Source organism: Orbicella franksi, chromosome 9 (genome assembly GCF_964199315.1).
Source record: "Orbicella franksi chromosome 9, jaOrbFran1.1, whole genome shotgun sequence".
In the NCBI taxonomy this organism is placed as follows: domain Eukaryota; kingdom Metazoa; phylum Cnidaria; class Anthozoa; order Scleractinia; family Merulinidae; genus Orbicella; species Orbicella franksi.
In genome coordinates this window covers 18,715,698-18,728,748 of record NC_138153.1, presented here as the reverse complement: position 1 = coordinate 18,728,748, position 13,051 = coordinate 18,715,698, and the positions used below count along the sequence as shown (strand labels likewise).

Genomic DNA, 13,051 nt, shown 5'->3' with positions numbered 1-13,051 from the left:
TACATATCCCGAAGCTCTCAGCAACTGTATTGCATGGACTTCAGCCTGGGTGAACCAGAAAAGGATATGTAACATTTTCCTATAATGTCACGCACGACGGAAAAATAACTATGACGATTTTTTTACATATCCCGAAGTACTCAGCAACTGTATTGCATGGACTTCAGCTTGGATGAACCAGAAAAGAATATGTCACATGTTCGTATGATATGAACGACCGAGGGAAAAATGACGATTTTGTTGTTGTTTTTGTTTCCTATAGTGTCACGCATTACTGAAAAATTATGTGGTTTTTGTAAAATATCCTGTAGCACTCGGTAACGTAGAAAAACTGCGAGGACGTTTGCGTGGGAAAACCAGAGCGGATTTATAATATGTGGCTACATGGTGATTTTACTATATATCTGGATTCGTCTTTCAGAAAACTGGTGTACCATGGACTTCAGTGTAGGGTCTAACCCACGGATGAAAATAGTGATTTAACATTTTAGTAGCTATCTAGTCCCCATACAATCTAATAGCATGACAATGGGTGTAAGTTATGATATAAATAAAATATTAATCGGAAGACTTAACTTGGTACGTTTGACTTGTTGAGTTTTGAAGCTGTCGTCTTGATTCGATGCTCTGGGAGGTTGGTCACGGGCAACGCAAGCTGAAAACACTTTCTGGTTCTCTCCGTCGTTCTTGGGTGAATGAATTCATGTATAAATCAATCGTGGCTGGCGGTTTCGTTTGGTTTTCAACAGCTGTTTTATGGTTTAAGCGAAAACCAATCCAAATGTATAGTCAGGGCAGCTCCTTTGTTTCCCTTCCCGTGAAAAGAAAACCCACGCGCCTTCTTTAATTCCTCAAGGTAAACTCGATTAGAAACTGGCTCAATTTCGCACAAATGCGTCAGAGAGACACCATATCTTCTAACTCAGAGGCACATCTCGTTTTGTGTCCGTTTTCAACAACCGATGACGGGTTCATTCGAAGTCGAAGTCTTTTTTTTTCATATCTGACCGCGCAATATTCCCGCGTTATGAAAATTTATTATAAAATATCAATTATGTGGCCAGATCATATCTGAAAATAACCAGGTTACTTTTGTACACAATTACGCTCACTGAAAGCAATTATCGCTAACCACAATAGAACCGCAAAAGTCTTGCGATGACAGCAACCTAACAGATAAATGACATCACCCCATAGCAACCGGACCTGGCGAATTTTTGAGCTTCCGTTTAGCTCTGGCTCGTGATGCTGCTATGGTGTGCTTGCACAGTTTCCAGTCATTGAAGGACGGACACTGCTCGCATGTCACACGCCCAGTGTCATGCACATAAACAAAGTGGGGCTGGGATGGCTTGCTCTCGCTAGCAACGAGATGGGCGTTGCTGTCACTGAAATATGCGCCAATGGGTTTTCCAATGGACCCAGGTCTAGGTAATAAATGCTCTGCCTTCTGCCACATTCTGGTGGCAACACTGAAAGGGATTGAAATAATGTTAGCTGCTCCAGGAGGAATGCTAATCTTTGCTGGTAATGTTTCTGCACTGGGGTTGACATCGTTTGTAGTGACTCTTCCCATGCTTGCCACATCGTTGAAGCCCCCAGTCACCTCCGAAAGGGGTTTGGTCATCATTTTCTGCCTGAAATGATACTGAAAGGGCAGTTACAGCAGTACGTCTTAGACGTTCCAACTGGCGTTGTCGTCTTTCTCCAGACATGGCAAACCAAACGTCTTCCTCGATTTCTAGGAATTTGTACTGTTCGCGCAAGCGATACTCTCCTCTTCTGATAACTGCTAATTCTTCCTGATGGTACTGCATGACAACCTCTTGTTCAAGGTGCAAGATGAAGTCTGGAATAGTCATATTCTTCTTTTGATTTCGCTTGTCATCTTTCACTTTGTGATGGATGGATTCGGGATCGTTGTTCGTGTACCAAGAAGTTGGCTGTCCTCCCAGGCCTGCGCATCGTCTGGTTGAAGCTAGCATGGATTTCTTAACAACATCTGCGTAATTCTTCTTGAACCACTCTGGAAAGATAGCTTTAGTTGCTGAGTTGGTTACTGACATTTCAAGTGTTGCCCAAGTTTCAGGTCGAAGTCTTCATCATCTGTGGAATCAGCCAAGCCCATCTGATAACCTCGGCCTTCGCGCTTCCCAAAGATATCAGCTATGACATCTTTCTCAATAGCCTGCAAATCATTTCCCCGAAGGTAACGTTTTATGTTGTCTATGGCATGCAGGAAACAACGCAATCCAGTAGCATACTCAAAGTTCTTGGTGGCGGCGTTGATGATTGCCTGTTCTCCGTCTGTGCCAAAGAAAAGTACATTCTTCAGCTGCTCTTCCAAAGCTACCAGGGTTGAGAAAAAATATTGGTAAGTGTATTCATCTTTCTTTGCATGGATCAGTGCTGGACCAATGAACAAAGGTGACGTGCGGTTTCCAGTATCGTCCGCTTTCCTCGCTTTCCTCCTTACCAATATTGAAAGTGGAATCTACTCCAAGTATGCTAATTTGGTCAGGATTCGTGCAGAATCGAACAATGTCATGCAGCTGTTTCTCTGAAGCGAGAACAACACCAAATGGAGCCAACTTGTAATCCCTGATGAAACCCTTGTCTTTTCGTCGCTGATGTTCGTTGAAAATGGCAATGATGTCATACACCTCACTTCCAGATGTTACGCCATCTATTGAACAGTGGGAGGCTGCAGCATTGCGACGTTTAACGTCATAGATCTGCTGTCTATTGCTTGGAGCTTCACTTGTGTTTTCTACCCAAGCAATACCTCCTTGTTCTTTCCACATGTCGTGTTCTACTTTCTTCGGTTTCTGGAGCTTTGATCTCTCTGACATATCTTTCATCGCGCAAGATGCTGTTCTGAAGTATGGTTGGCTATCATCTTTTTTGTTTCCATGGGGCGCAAGTTTTAGCTCCTCTTCTTCGCCGTTTTCGAAGAAGTACTGCAAAATTGCCACTGGGAACTCGAGGGAATCGTCCTCTATCTTGGTGACTACACGACGAAACCATGAGCCTGAAATAGTTTCTGCTCTCCAGTACGTGCGTTTCAGGGTGTACGTTGTAATAGCATGAACCTTTTTTGGAAGATACTTAGCTTTTATGTCGCCTTCTAAACAGTGCACTTCAAAGTAGCGGTATGTACGTCCACCTCACAGCCACTTCCCATTGCCATCTGCAGATATCAAATCTTTCTCATCTTTCAAGGATGACGTATCTACCAGAAATGTGTAGTTGTTTCTACATTTAAATGGCACGGAGAAACACAGTTGCTCCTTTGACATCGATGATTGCCTCAGAAGAATCTTCAAGGCCTCCACGTGTGGGTAGGCGCTGATTCTGCTCTCAAATATTGGCCATTTGGTGTCATCATGTAGAAAGGTTGGCTCGGGTTCTGCCAAGGATAAAAGTTGTAGTAATTACTGGATTACATTGTCCCCAATTTGGGCTAATATCGTGCCAGGAATATTTGATAGGTGCCACGCCAATCTTTCTATCGAATTTGCCGGTGCGCGACTAATTCTATAACGTTTCTACTACGAACGATAACCCCACCAAACATGGCTTCTCTGAGTTCTAATAAAACTGAATTAAAATGAAAAATCCTGTACAATTCATGTAGCCGGTTGTTAGCTTCGAGAGTCAGAAACAGCCTAGATCAGGAACGTTTCATTACGACAACGGAAAATTACTCTTGAAAATTTAAGCCACGTTTCTTCCTTGGCACCCCACATGCTAACAATCGTGTAGTGGGTAATATAGACAAACTGGTACTGCAAGTATGCGTTAGTTCAAATTTGGCCCTTAGCTGTTATTTCTCTTAGGCTCTATTGTCTTGTGTTTGTCTTTCACCCTAGAGTACCCGTGTTGCTAGCGGAACAGAGTAAGTTAAGCAAAAAACACAGCAACAACAACAAAGACTTGATAAAATATGGAAACGAGTATTTTGCGAGTTGTGGAGTTGCGAAAGCCAATAAAATAATATCATTACGTGGCGTGTTGTGGAAATAGGTAATACCTTCTATCGGGGGGTCGTCTTGGAAAAGAGACGCGCTGAAAGCAAAGCACATAAGAAAAATTTTGAGACGGTTGAAAACTTTCTTCTGATTTATAGCCATCTTAAAACAACGCTAATAGTATCACAAATTTGCCAATAAAAACTGAAACATTAACAAATGTTCACCTACTATTAGTCGTTCACACTACCCCTAGCTTTTTAGTAAAATTTAGATCTACTAGCGTTCTATCACGAATGCCGTTCGCTGATTGGCTACTCCACTCACTATCTATTCTGTTGTAGATAGTAGCGTAACAGTGTAGGCTTCTAAACAAACTGACGGCCGCTTCTTTGCGTTTTCGAACTGTCCGAAGAGGATTCTGATAAAATTTGAACGACTAGTAGATTTAAACTAAAACAATAAGACTATTCGCTCTCGATTTCTATGCGTGATAGTTGACTCGGCTGCCCTCGTCAACCATCGCGCGATAGAAATCTTGAGCTCATAATCTAATTGTTTAATATAATTACTCATTCAGACTTTTAAACCTGCAACAATCAAGATGCAGGTTTTGGTTGAAAAATCATGGCTCCTTAAATTATTCCCCTCTGTTGTGCCCTTGCATACTGAACCAAGCCTACCTCTTGAGGGGGGTGGGGAATAAACAAATGCAGCAGATAATTTTGTACAGCATCTCCTCAAAATCAAATGCAATTCTAAGCATATCTTCTTATTGCCACCTAAATTTCACGAAGCTTTATCCGGGCTTGTAATTTATGGGTGATGGTAGGGGAGGAGAAGGGGCTCCGGTGACTTCATCCTCCCTTGCAACTCCTTACCCACACCGCGTCTTAAAGACATTATTTCTGCTTAGCAGAAAGACTACAATAACGTGATTTATGTTTATGCATGTAATTTAAATCATCTATGCTAATATTTTATAGGCTTGCTTCGTCCACCATGCTCACTACATATGCGAAATAGGCGTGGATGCCCTAGATGCAGTGCAGCATAACACTCCCCCTACCCCCATCCTACCCGCCCCCCCCCCCCACTTTGAAAAAAAAAGCACCATCCCTTGCAATCTGTCCTGGCGAGGATTTTAAGAGGAAGAAGGGCGGGATTCAATTCAGTCAGTTTTAGCATAGCTTGCAAACACGCCCTTTAGTCTAGTATGGGAGAAAAGAAGAGAAGAAAGGAGGGGAGGGAGACGCTCACATCCTCGCCCCATTCCCCCTCGGCCACTTCACTCTCACCCAGTTTCTTCTCGGCCCGTCCAGCCTCGGTGAGACTCTCATCACAGGCTTGTTTTAGCATCGCCAAAATAACAACGTCCTCAGTTACATAAATAAATTCTACACAACAGTTGCATTCTATCTTTCCTGGACTGTGTAATACCCCCGCGGGTTGTCTACTGCGTCACTCCATTCTCTATGGTCGTTTTATTTCTTTATCCCTCAGGCTCTCATAAAGCCAATTACAATAATGCCATTATCTCGTTTGATGCACTGAAAAGTGGAGAAAGGTACTAGGGAAATGGCTCTGAATCTAACGCGCTCTTGTCATGAAAGTAACACGATAAAACCAGTTGCAGCTTACATAAACCGGCGATGTTTCTCAATTTACTATCACTAACATCAAAGTTCGAATGATTTGATTTAATTTATTAGGAATCTTACATGTTATGCTATGGGAAAACACGCAATCCACCCAAAATGTCAACACCAGGAAAGGAATATTATTGAACACAAATTTCGAAAGCATTAACTCAAATCTAAAATTCTAAAAGCATAATTGAGTTGGCTCTACAAAATTCACCGCCTCGTACAGAACAATCTTGTAATCAAAGCAAATTATATGCTCACCTGTCGTCGAAAGAGAGTTTCGTGCATGCTTTTACAAACACTCTAAAGCAGAACAAAAGTCAAAATGTAAAAATATAAATCACTTTCATTGATAAATCAAGCCCATGATTATATCTCCTCGCACGATGTCGCCCGAACATAAACTTTAGATAGTCGCATTTCATCATCCTCATCTGAGCTAGTATCCGAACCGGCGAAACACGTTCTGTAACAAGGAATTACATAAAAATGTGAGGCAACTGGTCTGTGATTAAAGACACAAAGCAGCTGCTGTGATAACCGTTGCGTTAATTATCCAAATAAGCAACAGAATTTCAGTTTTATTACCTTTTTTTCTCTGAGCTCAAGCTGTCCTTCCCCGACTTCGCCGACATATTAGTTACTGATAAGCATCTCTGCTTTTTGGCGGGAAAATCCCATCCCTCGTTGCAGCGAGGTTGACCAGGTAGTACTGGGTACCAAATTTCCGTCATTTCGTCACTATTCGCGACTATTCGCCACTATTCGCCACTATTCGCCACTATTCGCCACTATTCGCCACTATTCGCCACTATTCGCCACTATTCGTACTATTCGCTATTCGCGACTATTCGCTATTCGCTATTCGGGTTTTCCAGACACCCAGACCTTTCTGCCCAGATAATGATTATCCTCGAACTGAAGGAAGCACTTCGGAACGCAATGCGGGCCAAGTTTGACGAGCTGCAGTTATCATTCTTTGGAAAGAGACTGTACAATCGGTAAGCATCTTTATTCTACATTTTTCTAATCACAGTAAAGTCGCACACGCTTTTGACTCGTTTCGGATCTTCCGTTACATAGAAATTTATTTCCCCAATGATCGAAACACGGTAACTGAAAATAACAAAATTATAAACGAGGGAATGAACATAAAATAACTAACAACGACCGAACATGAAGAATGCAGAAAAGCGGCAAAGCGAAATAAACGAAGAAACTTACAAGACGAATGTGAAAAACCAAAGACGAACCGAAAACCAGAGACGCTCGTAGTACCCAATGACGCTACTAACTGAAATAAATTACACGCAAACCGAACTTATAGAGTATGCAAATGAACATAACATATACAAAAAGGGCACAAAACAAAAGAAACTAATTACGCAAACACGAAGCAAGAAGCATGAACAAATGTCACAAATTCTGGCGCCTTCATTCCGGCCCCTTAAATACGAAAGTGTAAACCGTGTATTTACCAACGAAACAAACAGGCCCAGAATTACTTAAGTAATTAAAACGCAAAGCGGTAGTCACTTAAAGTCTAGACGCCTTAAAATATCAACAAAAATACTGCTATGAAACGTCTTTTCGAGTGTTTCCCTTGAAGGCAAGTCACACGATCTTTAGCAGTCACGCAAAACAACAACAGTCACGGAACTTTCGCTCCAAGCTGTTCAATTGACTCTTGTAGGCACAGCTTCCTGATAGGGCGTTTCCAAGTCAAAGTCTCCAAAGTTGCTGTAAACTTGCTCCAACAAACAAAGTTTGCTGACTGGACGTTCCAGCGTCGACTTCTTTGTTATGACCTTGACACGTCGAACGAAACCGCTGCTATCAGGGTAAACCTCACTGACTCGACCAATCGGCCATAAATTCCTAGGCGACCGCTCATCCACAATAATAACGGTGTCTCCTACTGAGAGATTTCTCCTTGGGCGTAACCACTTTTGGCGCTCCTGCAACAACGGAAGGTACTCTCTTTTCCATCTATACCAGATGACGTTAGCCAAATATTGAACTTGCAGCCACCTCCGCCTTGAATACAACTGATTTCTTTCGAAGACACCTGGTGGAAGAGAAGCTTCCTGACGTAATAACAATAGATGATTCGGTGTTAAGGACTCCAAATCTTTCGGGTCATCAGAGACTGCAGTTAAAGGTCTGCCATTGATGATGCTCTCGGCTTCACACATTAGAGTTTGAAGGCTCTCATCGTCGAGCGTTTGCTCTTTAACTAGGCTTCCCAGGATCTTTCGAGTGGATCTTATCATTCTTTCCCAAGCGCCGCCATGACGCGAGGCCGCCGGTGGATTGAAGTACCATTGGATGCCTTTCTGTAAGAGCTCTTCGTGGATCTTGGCTTGGTTCCAGCCTTCAATCATGACTCGTAGCTCCTTTTCAGCCCCTGTGAAATTTGTTCCATTGTCCGAACGTATCCCTTTCACTTGACCTCTTCGGGCAATGAAGCGTCTAAGTGCCAGGATGAAGGAATCTGTGTCCAACGTATATGAAATCTTCAGGTAAACAGCTCTGACAGCCAAACAAGTAAAGATAGCTCCATAGTGTTTAACCATACTTCTCTTTTGACGAACAAGAAAGGGACCAAAATAGTCTATTCCCACACAAGTGAAGGGGGGTTGATCTGGGGTCACTCGAGGGCGTGGCAAATCGGCCATCTTTTGCTCTCCAACAGCGCCCTGACGCCGTCTGCAACCAAAGCAGGATGTAAGTACACTTCGCACGGTAAGATTGGCACGGATGAGCCAAAATCTTTCTCTAGAGAGGAACAGAACATATCCTCTGCCAGAGTGACCACTCTTCTGGTGAAAGTGCTGGATCAGAAGCCGGGCAAGAGGAGAATCTTTGGCAATAATTATCTGGTGCTTCGAGTCATCATGCAGAGGTGCTCTGCTTAGACGTCCACCGACACGAAGAAGACCGTTCACCAAAATCGGGTCCAATTTTGCTTGACTTCTTCACACAGTTCCCTTTCTCGATGGCTCTTCTCTCTTCTGCGAAGGCACGACTCTGATCAAACATGATTACTTCTCTCTCTGCATCATTTATCTCTGAACAGGTCAAAGGTTCCAAACTGGCTATCTGGGAGCTTCTGTCAGAGGTGTCTTGCGTAGACTTTCGTTTCCTGGTAATAAATCTCTTTTGGCGCCGACGACAAAGCGCGATGAACTTCAATAACTTGAGCCAGGATGAGAACCGCTGGACCATAGAAATGACATTGGACTGAATCTCACTCGGACGCGCACCGACAACAAAGGATTTTGACTCTCGTTTCACCTCCGGGTCATCACCAGACAGCTCTGTACTGTGTTTTGGTAGGTTAACCCATTCGGAAGGAGGCTTTAAAAGGAAATCCGGTCCCTTTATCCAACGGTCATTTCGAATGAATGCATTTGCAGAAGTTCCTCGTGAGGCATCGTCGGCTGGATTGGACTTGGATTCTATGTATCTCCATTGTGAAGGACTCGAGTCTCCTCTAATGATAGCAACCCGGTTAGCGACGTAAGTGTGGAAGCGTTTGAACTCATTCGCAATGTACCGCAGGACAGTCATGCTGTCAGTCCAGAAGGTGATTTTATCTATTGGAATTTCCAGCTCATTCTTCAACAACTTGTTTAAACGAACTGACACAGTCGCGGCTGCTAATTCCAATCTTGGAATACTCATTTGCTTCAAAGGGGCGAGGCGGGATTTACCAACCAGAAAGGAGCAATGAGCCTGACCATCTGAATTGACTTCCCTAAGATATGAGACAGCTCCATAAGCGCACTGGGAAGCATCGCAGAAGTGATGAATTTCAGTGGTTACTATTTCTCCTAGATCGGCACCCTTAACACATCTGTTGACTGAGAGCTGAGAAAGCTTCGGCAGATCAGCAAGCCACGTCTGCCAACGAGATAAGTGAAAACACGGAATCTCATCATCCCAACCGAGGCCTTTTCTGCATAAGTCCTGAAGGAGAAGCTTTGCTGGGAGAACGAAAGGTGCAGCCATGCCGAGCGGATCGTAGACTGAACTAACGACCGAGAGAATCCCACGTCTGGTACAAGGTTTCTCCTTGATGTTCACTTTAAAACCGAACGCATCCGTCTCGACAAACCATGACACGCCCAAAGCTCTCTCTGTGGGAGGCGTATCGCATTCAAGATTAAGCTCCTTCACGTCCTTGGCTCTTTCTTCCGGTGGAATGGACTCTAAGACTTGTCGATCATTGCTCGCCCATTTGGTCAAATTGAATCCGCCAATCAGCACAAGTTTACGTAGATCAGCCACATTGCTTGACTGCTGCAGAACTCGACGATAAGGACTTCAGGCAATCGTCAACATAGAAATTCCTTAGGATCGTATTAGCCACGTCGGGTGAGAATTCGTGCTTGTGGTCTTCCGCATTCCGTCGCATGGCGAAATTGGCACAACTCGGCGATGAAACTGCGCCGAAAAGATGAACAGTCAATCGGTACTCTTCCAGCTTCTTGGTGAAGTCACCTTTGGGCCACCAAAGGAATCGCAAGAGATCTCTATCTTCTTTCGGAACGCGCACCTGGTGAAACATTGATTGAACGTCACCCATTACTGCAACTGGATCCTGGCGAAAACGAATTAGCACACCAACTAGACTGTTGGTCAGGTCTGGTCCTTGGAACAGCTCGTTGTTTAGGGACGTCCCATGAAACTGTACGGAACAGTTGAAAACCAGGCGTATTTTATCCGGCTTCTTATGATGGTAGACACCGTGGTGTGGAATAAACCACACCTTACCATCCGATCTATTCAGAACGTTCTGGGGTACCTTCTCTGCATAACCCTCACTGATAACCTCCTCAAGGAAAGCAACATAGTCCTCACGAAGTTTCGTATCACTGGAAAGCTTGCGTTTGAGGTAAGAGGCACTTCGTTCAGCTTGACTCCTATTTACTGGCAATTTCACGTTGCGGTTCCTTAACGGTAGTGAAACCTGGTAATGATCATCTGCACACTGCACAACCGAGTCCTCTACAATGTTCATAAACTTGAGGTCATCCCTTGACATACTTAGACCATCGGAGTAAGGTGCATCCACGAGATCAGTACAAGCTGCACACATAGGATGAGTTTTCTTAGACGTAATGAAGAAACTAGAGCAAGGTACATACTTCTGCTTTCTCCCAGTTGGACCATTAATGACCCAGCCGAGGTCAACTCTGGTTGCATATGGGCCTCCATCAGCAGCAGGGATTATTTCTCTCGGCTGCAAGGCTTCAGGAACATCGGCTCCAATCAATAAATCCACTCCGGAATTCAGATCGGATAAGTACACATGGCCTTGAAGGTGCGACCATCGCTCAACACCCTCTTGCTTTGGGATTTCGTCCCTACCTACGGGCATAGCTGGTCTGGAAAGTACGTCAGGCAGGAGGATGGCAACATTTTCGTCTAGATCAGATACCACCAGGTCGTTAACGAGAGCAGTGTCTACATCTTTACTACTATCCATGGTGGTTAGCTTTAGTCTCGTCTTCTTGCCGACGACCATCAGGCGCTCCATCAGGCTAGCTGAACAAAAGGTGGAATTGGAACCATTGTCGAGTAACGCATAAGTTTCGATGCACAGAGGACTGCCTTTAACTTTAACCTTTGCAGCCACTATAGGCAAGGCAGTAACGGGGGAACTTTCCATCGTGGTTAAGCCACAGAAGTGATCACCAGTGCTCTGGTTCGTGTTCTGGACAGTGTTCGACTGGCTGTTCAAAGATTGAGGTCTGCCTTCTCCACACTCAGTTCCAACAGAGTCTTGTTGTGTTCTGACTCCAACAACAACTTCCGGGGTACTTGGAGGCAACACAGTGGCTGATCAGCATCGGGCACTTTGGCGAAACTGGAACATTCAGCGAGAGTATGATCTGCATTGCAAAAGGGGCACTTCTTCTGCGAAGGGTTAGGTGATTTGGAGGAATCACGACTGGATGTACTGGGGGGCTTCTTGTCAGTAATGGTAACGAGGGCAATTTGCTTGTCACCACGCTTCTCAGATTTAGATCTCAGGCCCCTGTCCCTGTTATTCTTCTTTTCCTTTTCCAAGAAAGGGAGTTTTCCAAAGACTGGATTGGACAAAGCACGCGCCTTCTGCTCAACAAACAGAGAAATGTCATCAACACAAATGTCTCTCCCTTCGGTGTTGAGGATTTTGTCAGCGTTGTCACGCCAACTAGCTTGCAGTTTCAGAGGAAGTCGCTCGATAATCTTCCGCATACAATCCGGGCTTTCAAACTTGCTGGAGTAACCAATAGCTTTACGAGTGTTCGTACAACTGGCCAGCAAAGTGGCGAAACCTTCTAGAGCTTCGGCGTCTTCGGCCTTAATAGCAGGACCATTCGTCACTTTATCCACATGAGCCATTGCAATTTTATGCTTCTGACCGAATTTACTCTCCAAAAGCTTCCTTGCCTTTAGGTAGCCTGCTTCAGCGTTCATGTAGAGACAGCTGCGCACTAACTCCTGGGGTCTGCCAGCCGTATGCTGTTCTAGGTAATAGAGTCTTCCGGCATAATCGGACTCTCTAGTCTCGATCACAGTTTCAAAGGTACGAATGAAGGTACAATAATCCAGCGGGTTGCCAGTAAACACGGGTACACGTCTCCTGGGGAGCGAGTTTCTTTGTTGTTGGCTCACAAACTCTTTCATGACGCGATTCTGTTGTGCGAGAATATCATAAGCCATGTCGCTCAGTCCAGATTTCTCGGAGCCCGAGCTTGAACCGCTTGCAACACATGTCTGGTCGATAGCCGCCAAATTGACACTTGCTATAACTGATCCTTGCTCGTTTTTTCCAGAAGGCACAATCTGTGAACTTTTAATGTCATCGGTCCACGTGACCTTGGTGTTGGAGGACACATCTGGAACATCAACACGAGTGTTAGAGGCCGGCGCTATGTTTGGAACAAAGTTTCCTGCTTCTGCTTGGGCATAAGCTTCCTCTCTAGCCAGAGCCTTAGCGTATTCCGTATTGAGTTTCAGCTCATCTTTCTTCAGCTGAAGCTCGTACTCTTGACGTTTGAGGAGTAGCTCCGTCTCCTGAAGAGAATGGCGCTGATTTAAAGCAAGTACCTCGGCTCGAAGTTCGGCGATGCGGGCTGCCTCTTTGGCTCTTGCAGCTGATATAGAGCTTGTTTTGGAGAGCCTGCTTGACCTAGATCACACTCAGAGGGTTTAGGCTTGTTTCGTAGACCAATTCCAACTTGAGAGGCACTGTCGTCAGGCGTTACCAGGTTATCCTGAAGATTCGTTTCCGTAACCCGTAACCAATCGTTTACCGTTCGACAGAAGAAATCCAAACTGCTTTCGATTTCAGCGAAATAGACCTCTGATTCTTGCCTTTGACCTTCGTCAGTCAAAGCCGCATGATACGCGTGCTGGGCTTCAGCAAACTTGCGAAAC

At 44.6% G+C, this 13,051-nt stretch overlaps 1 pseudogene; it reads right to left on the bottom strand.

Moving 5' to 3' along the window:
• Window positions 1-2,169: 2,169 nt before the first annotated feature.
• On the bottom strand, window positions 2,170-3,797 carry LOC145498088 (uncharacterized; annotated as a pseudogene).
• Between the last annotated feature and the right edge of the window lie 9,254 nt (window positions 3,798-13,051).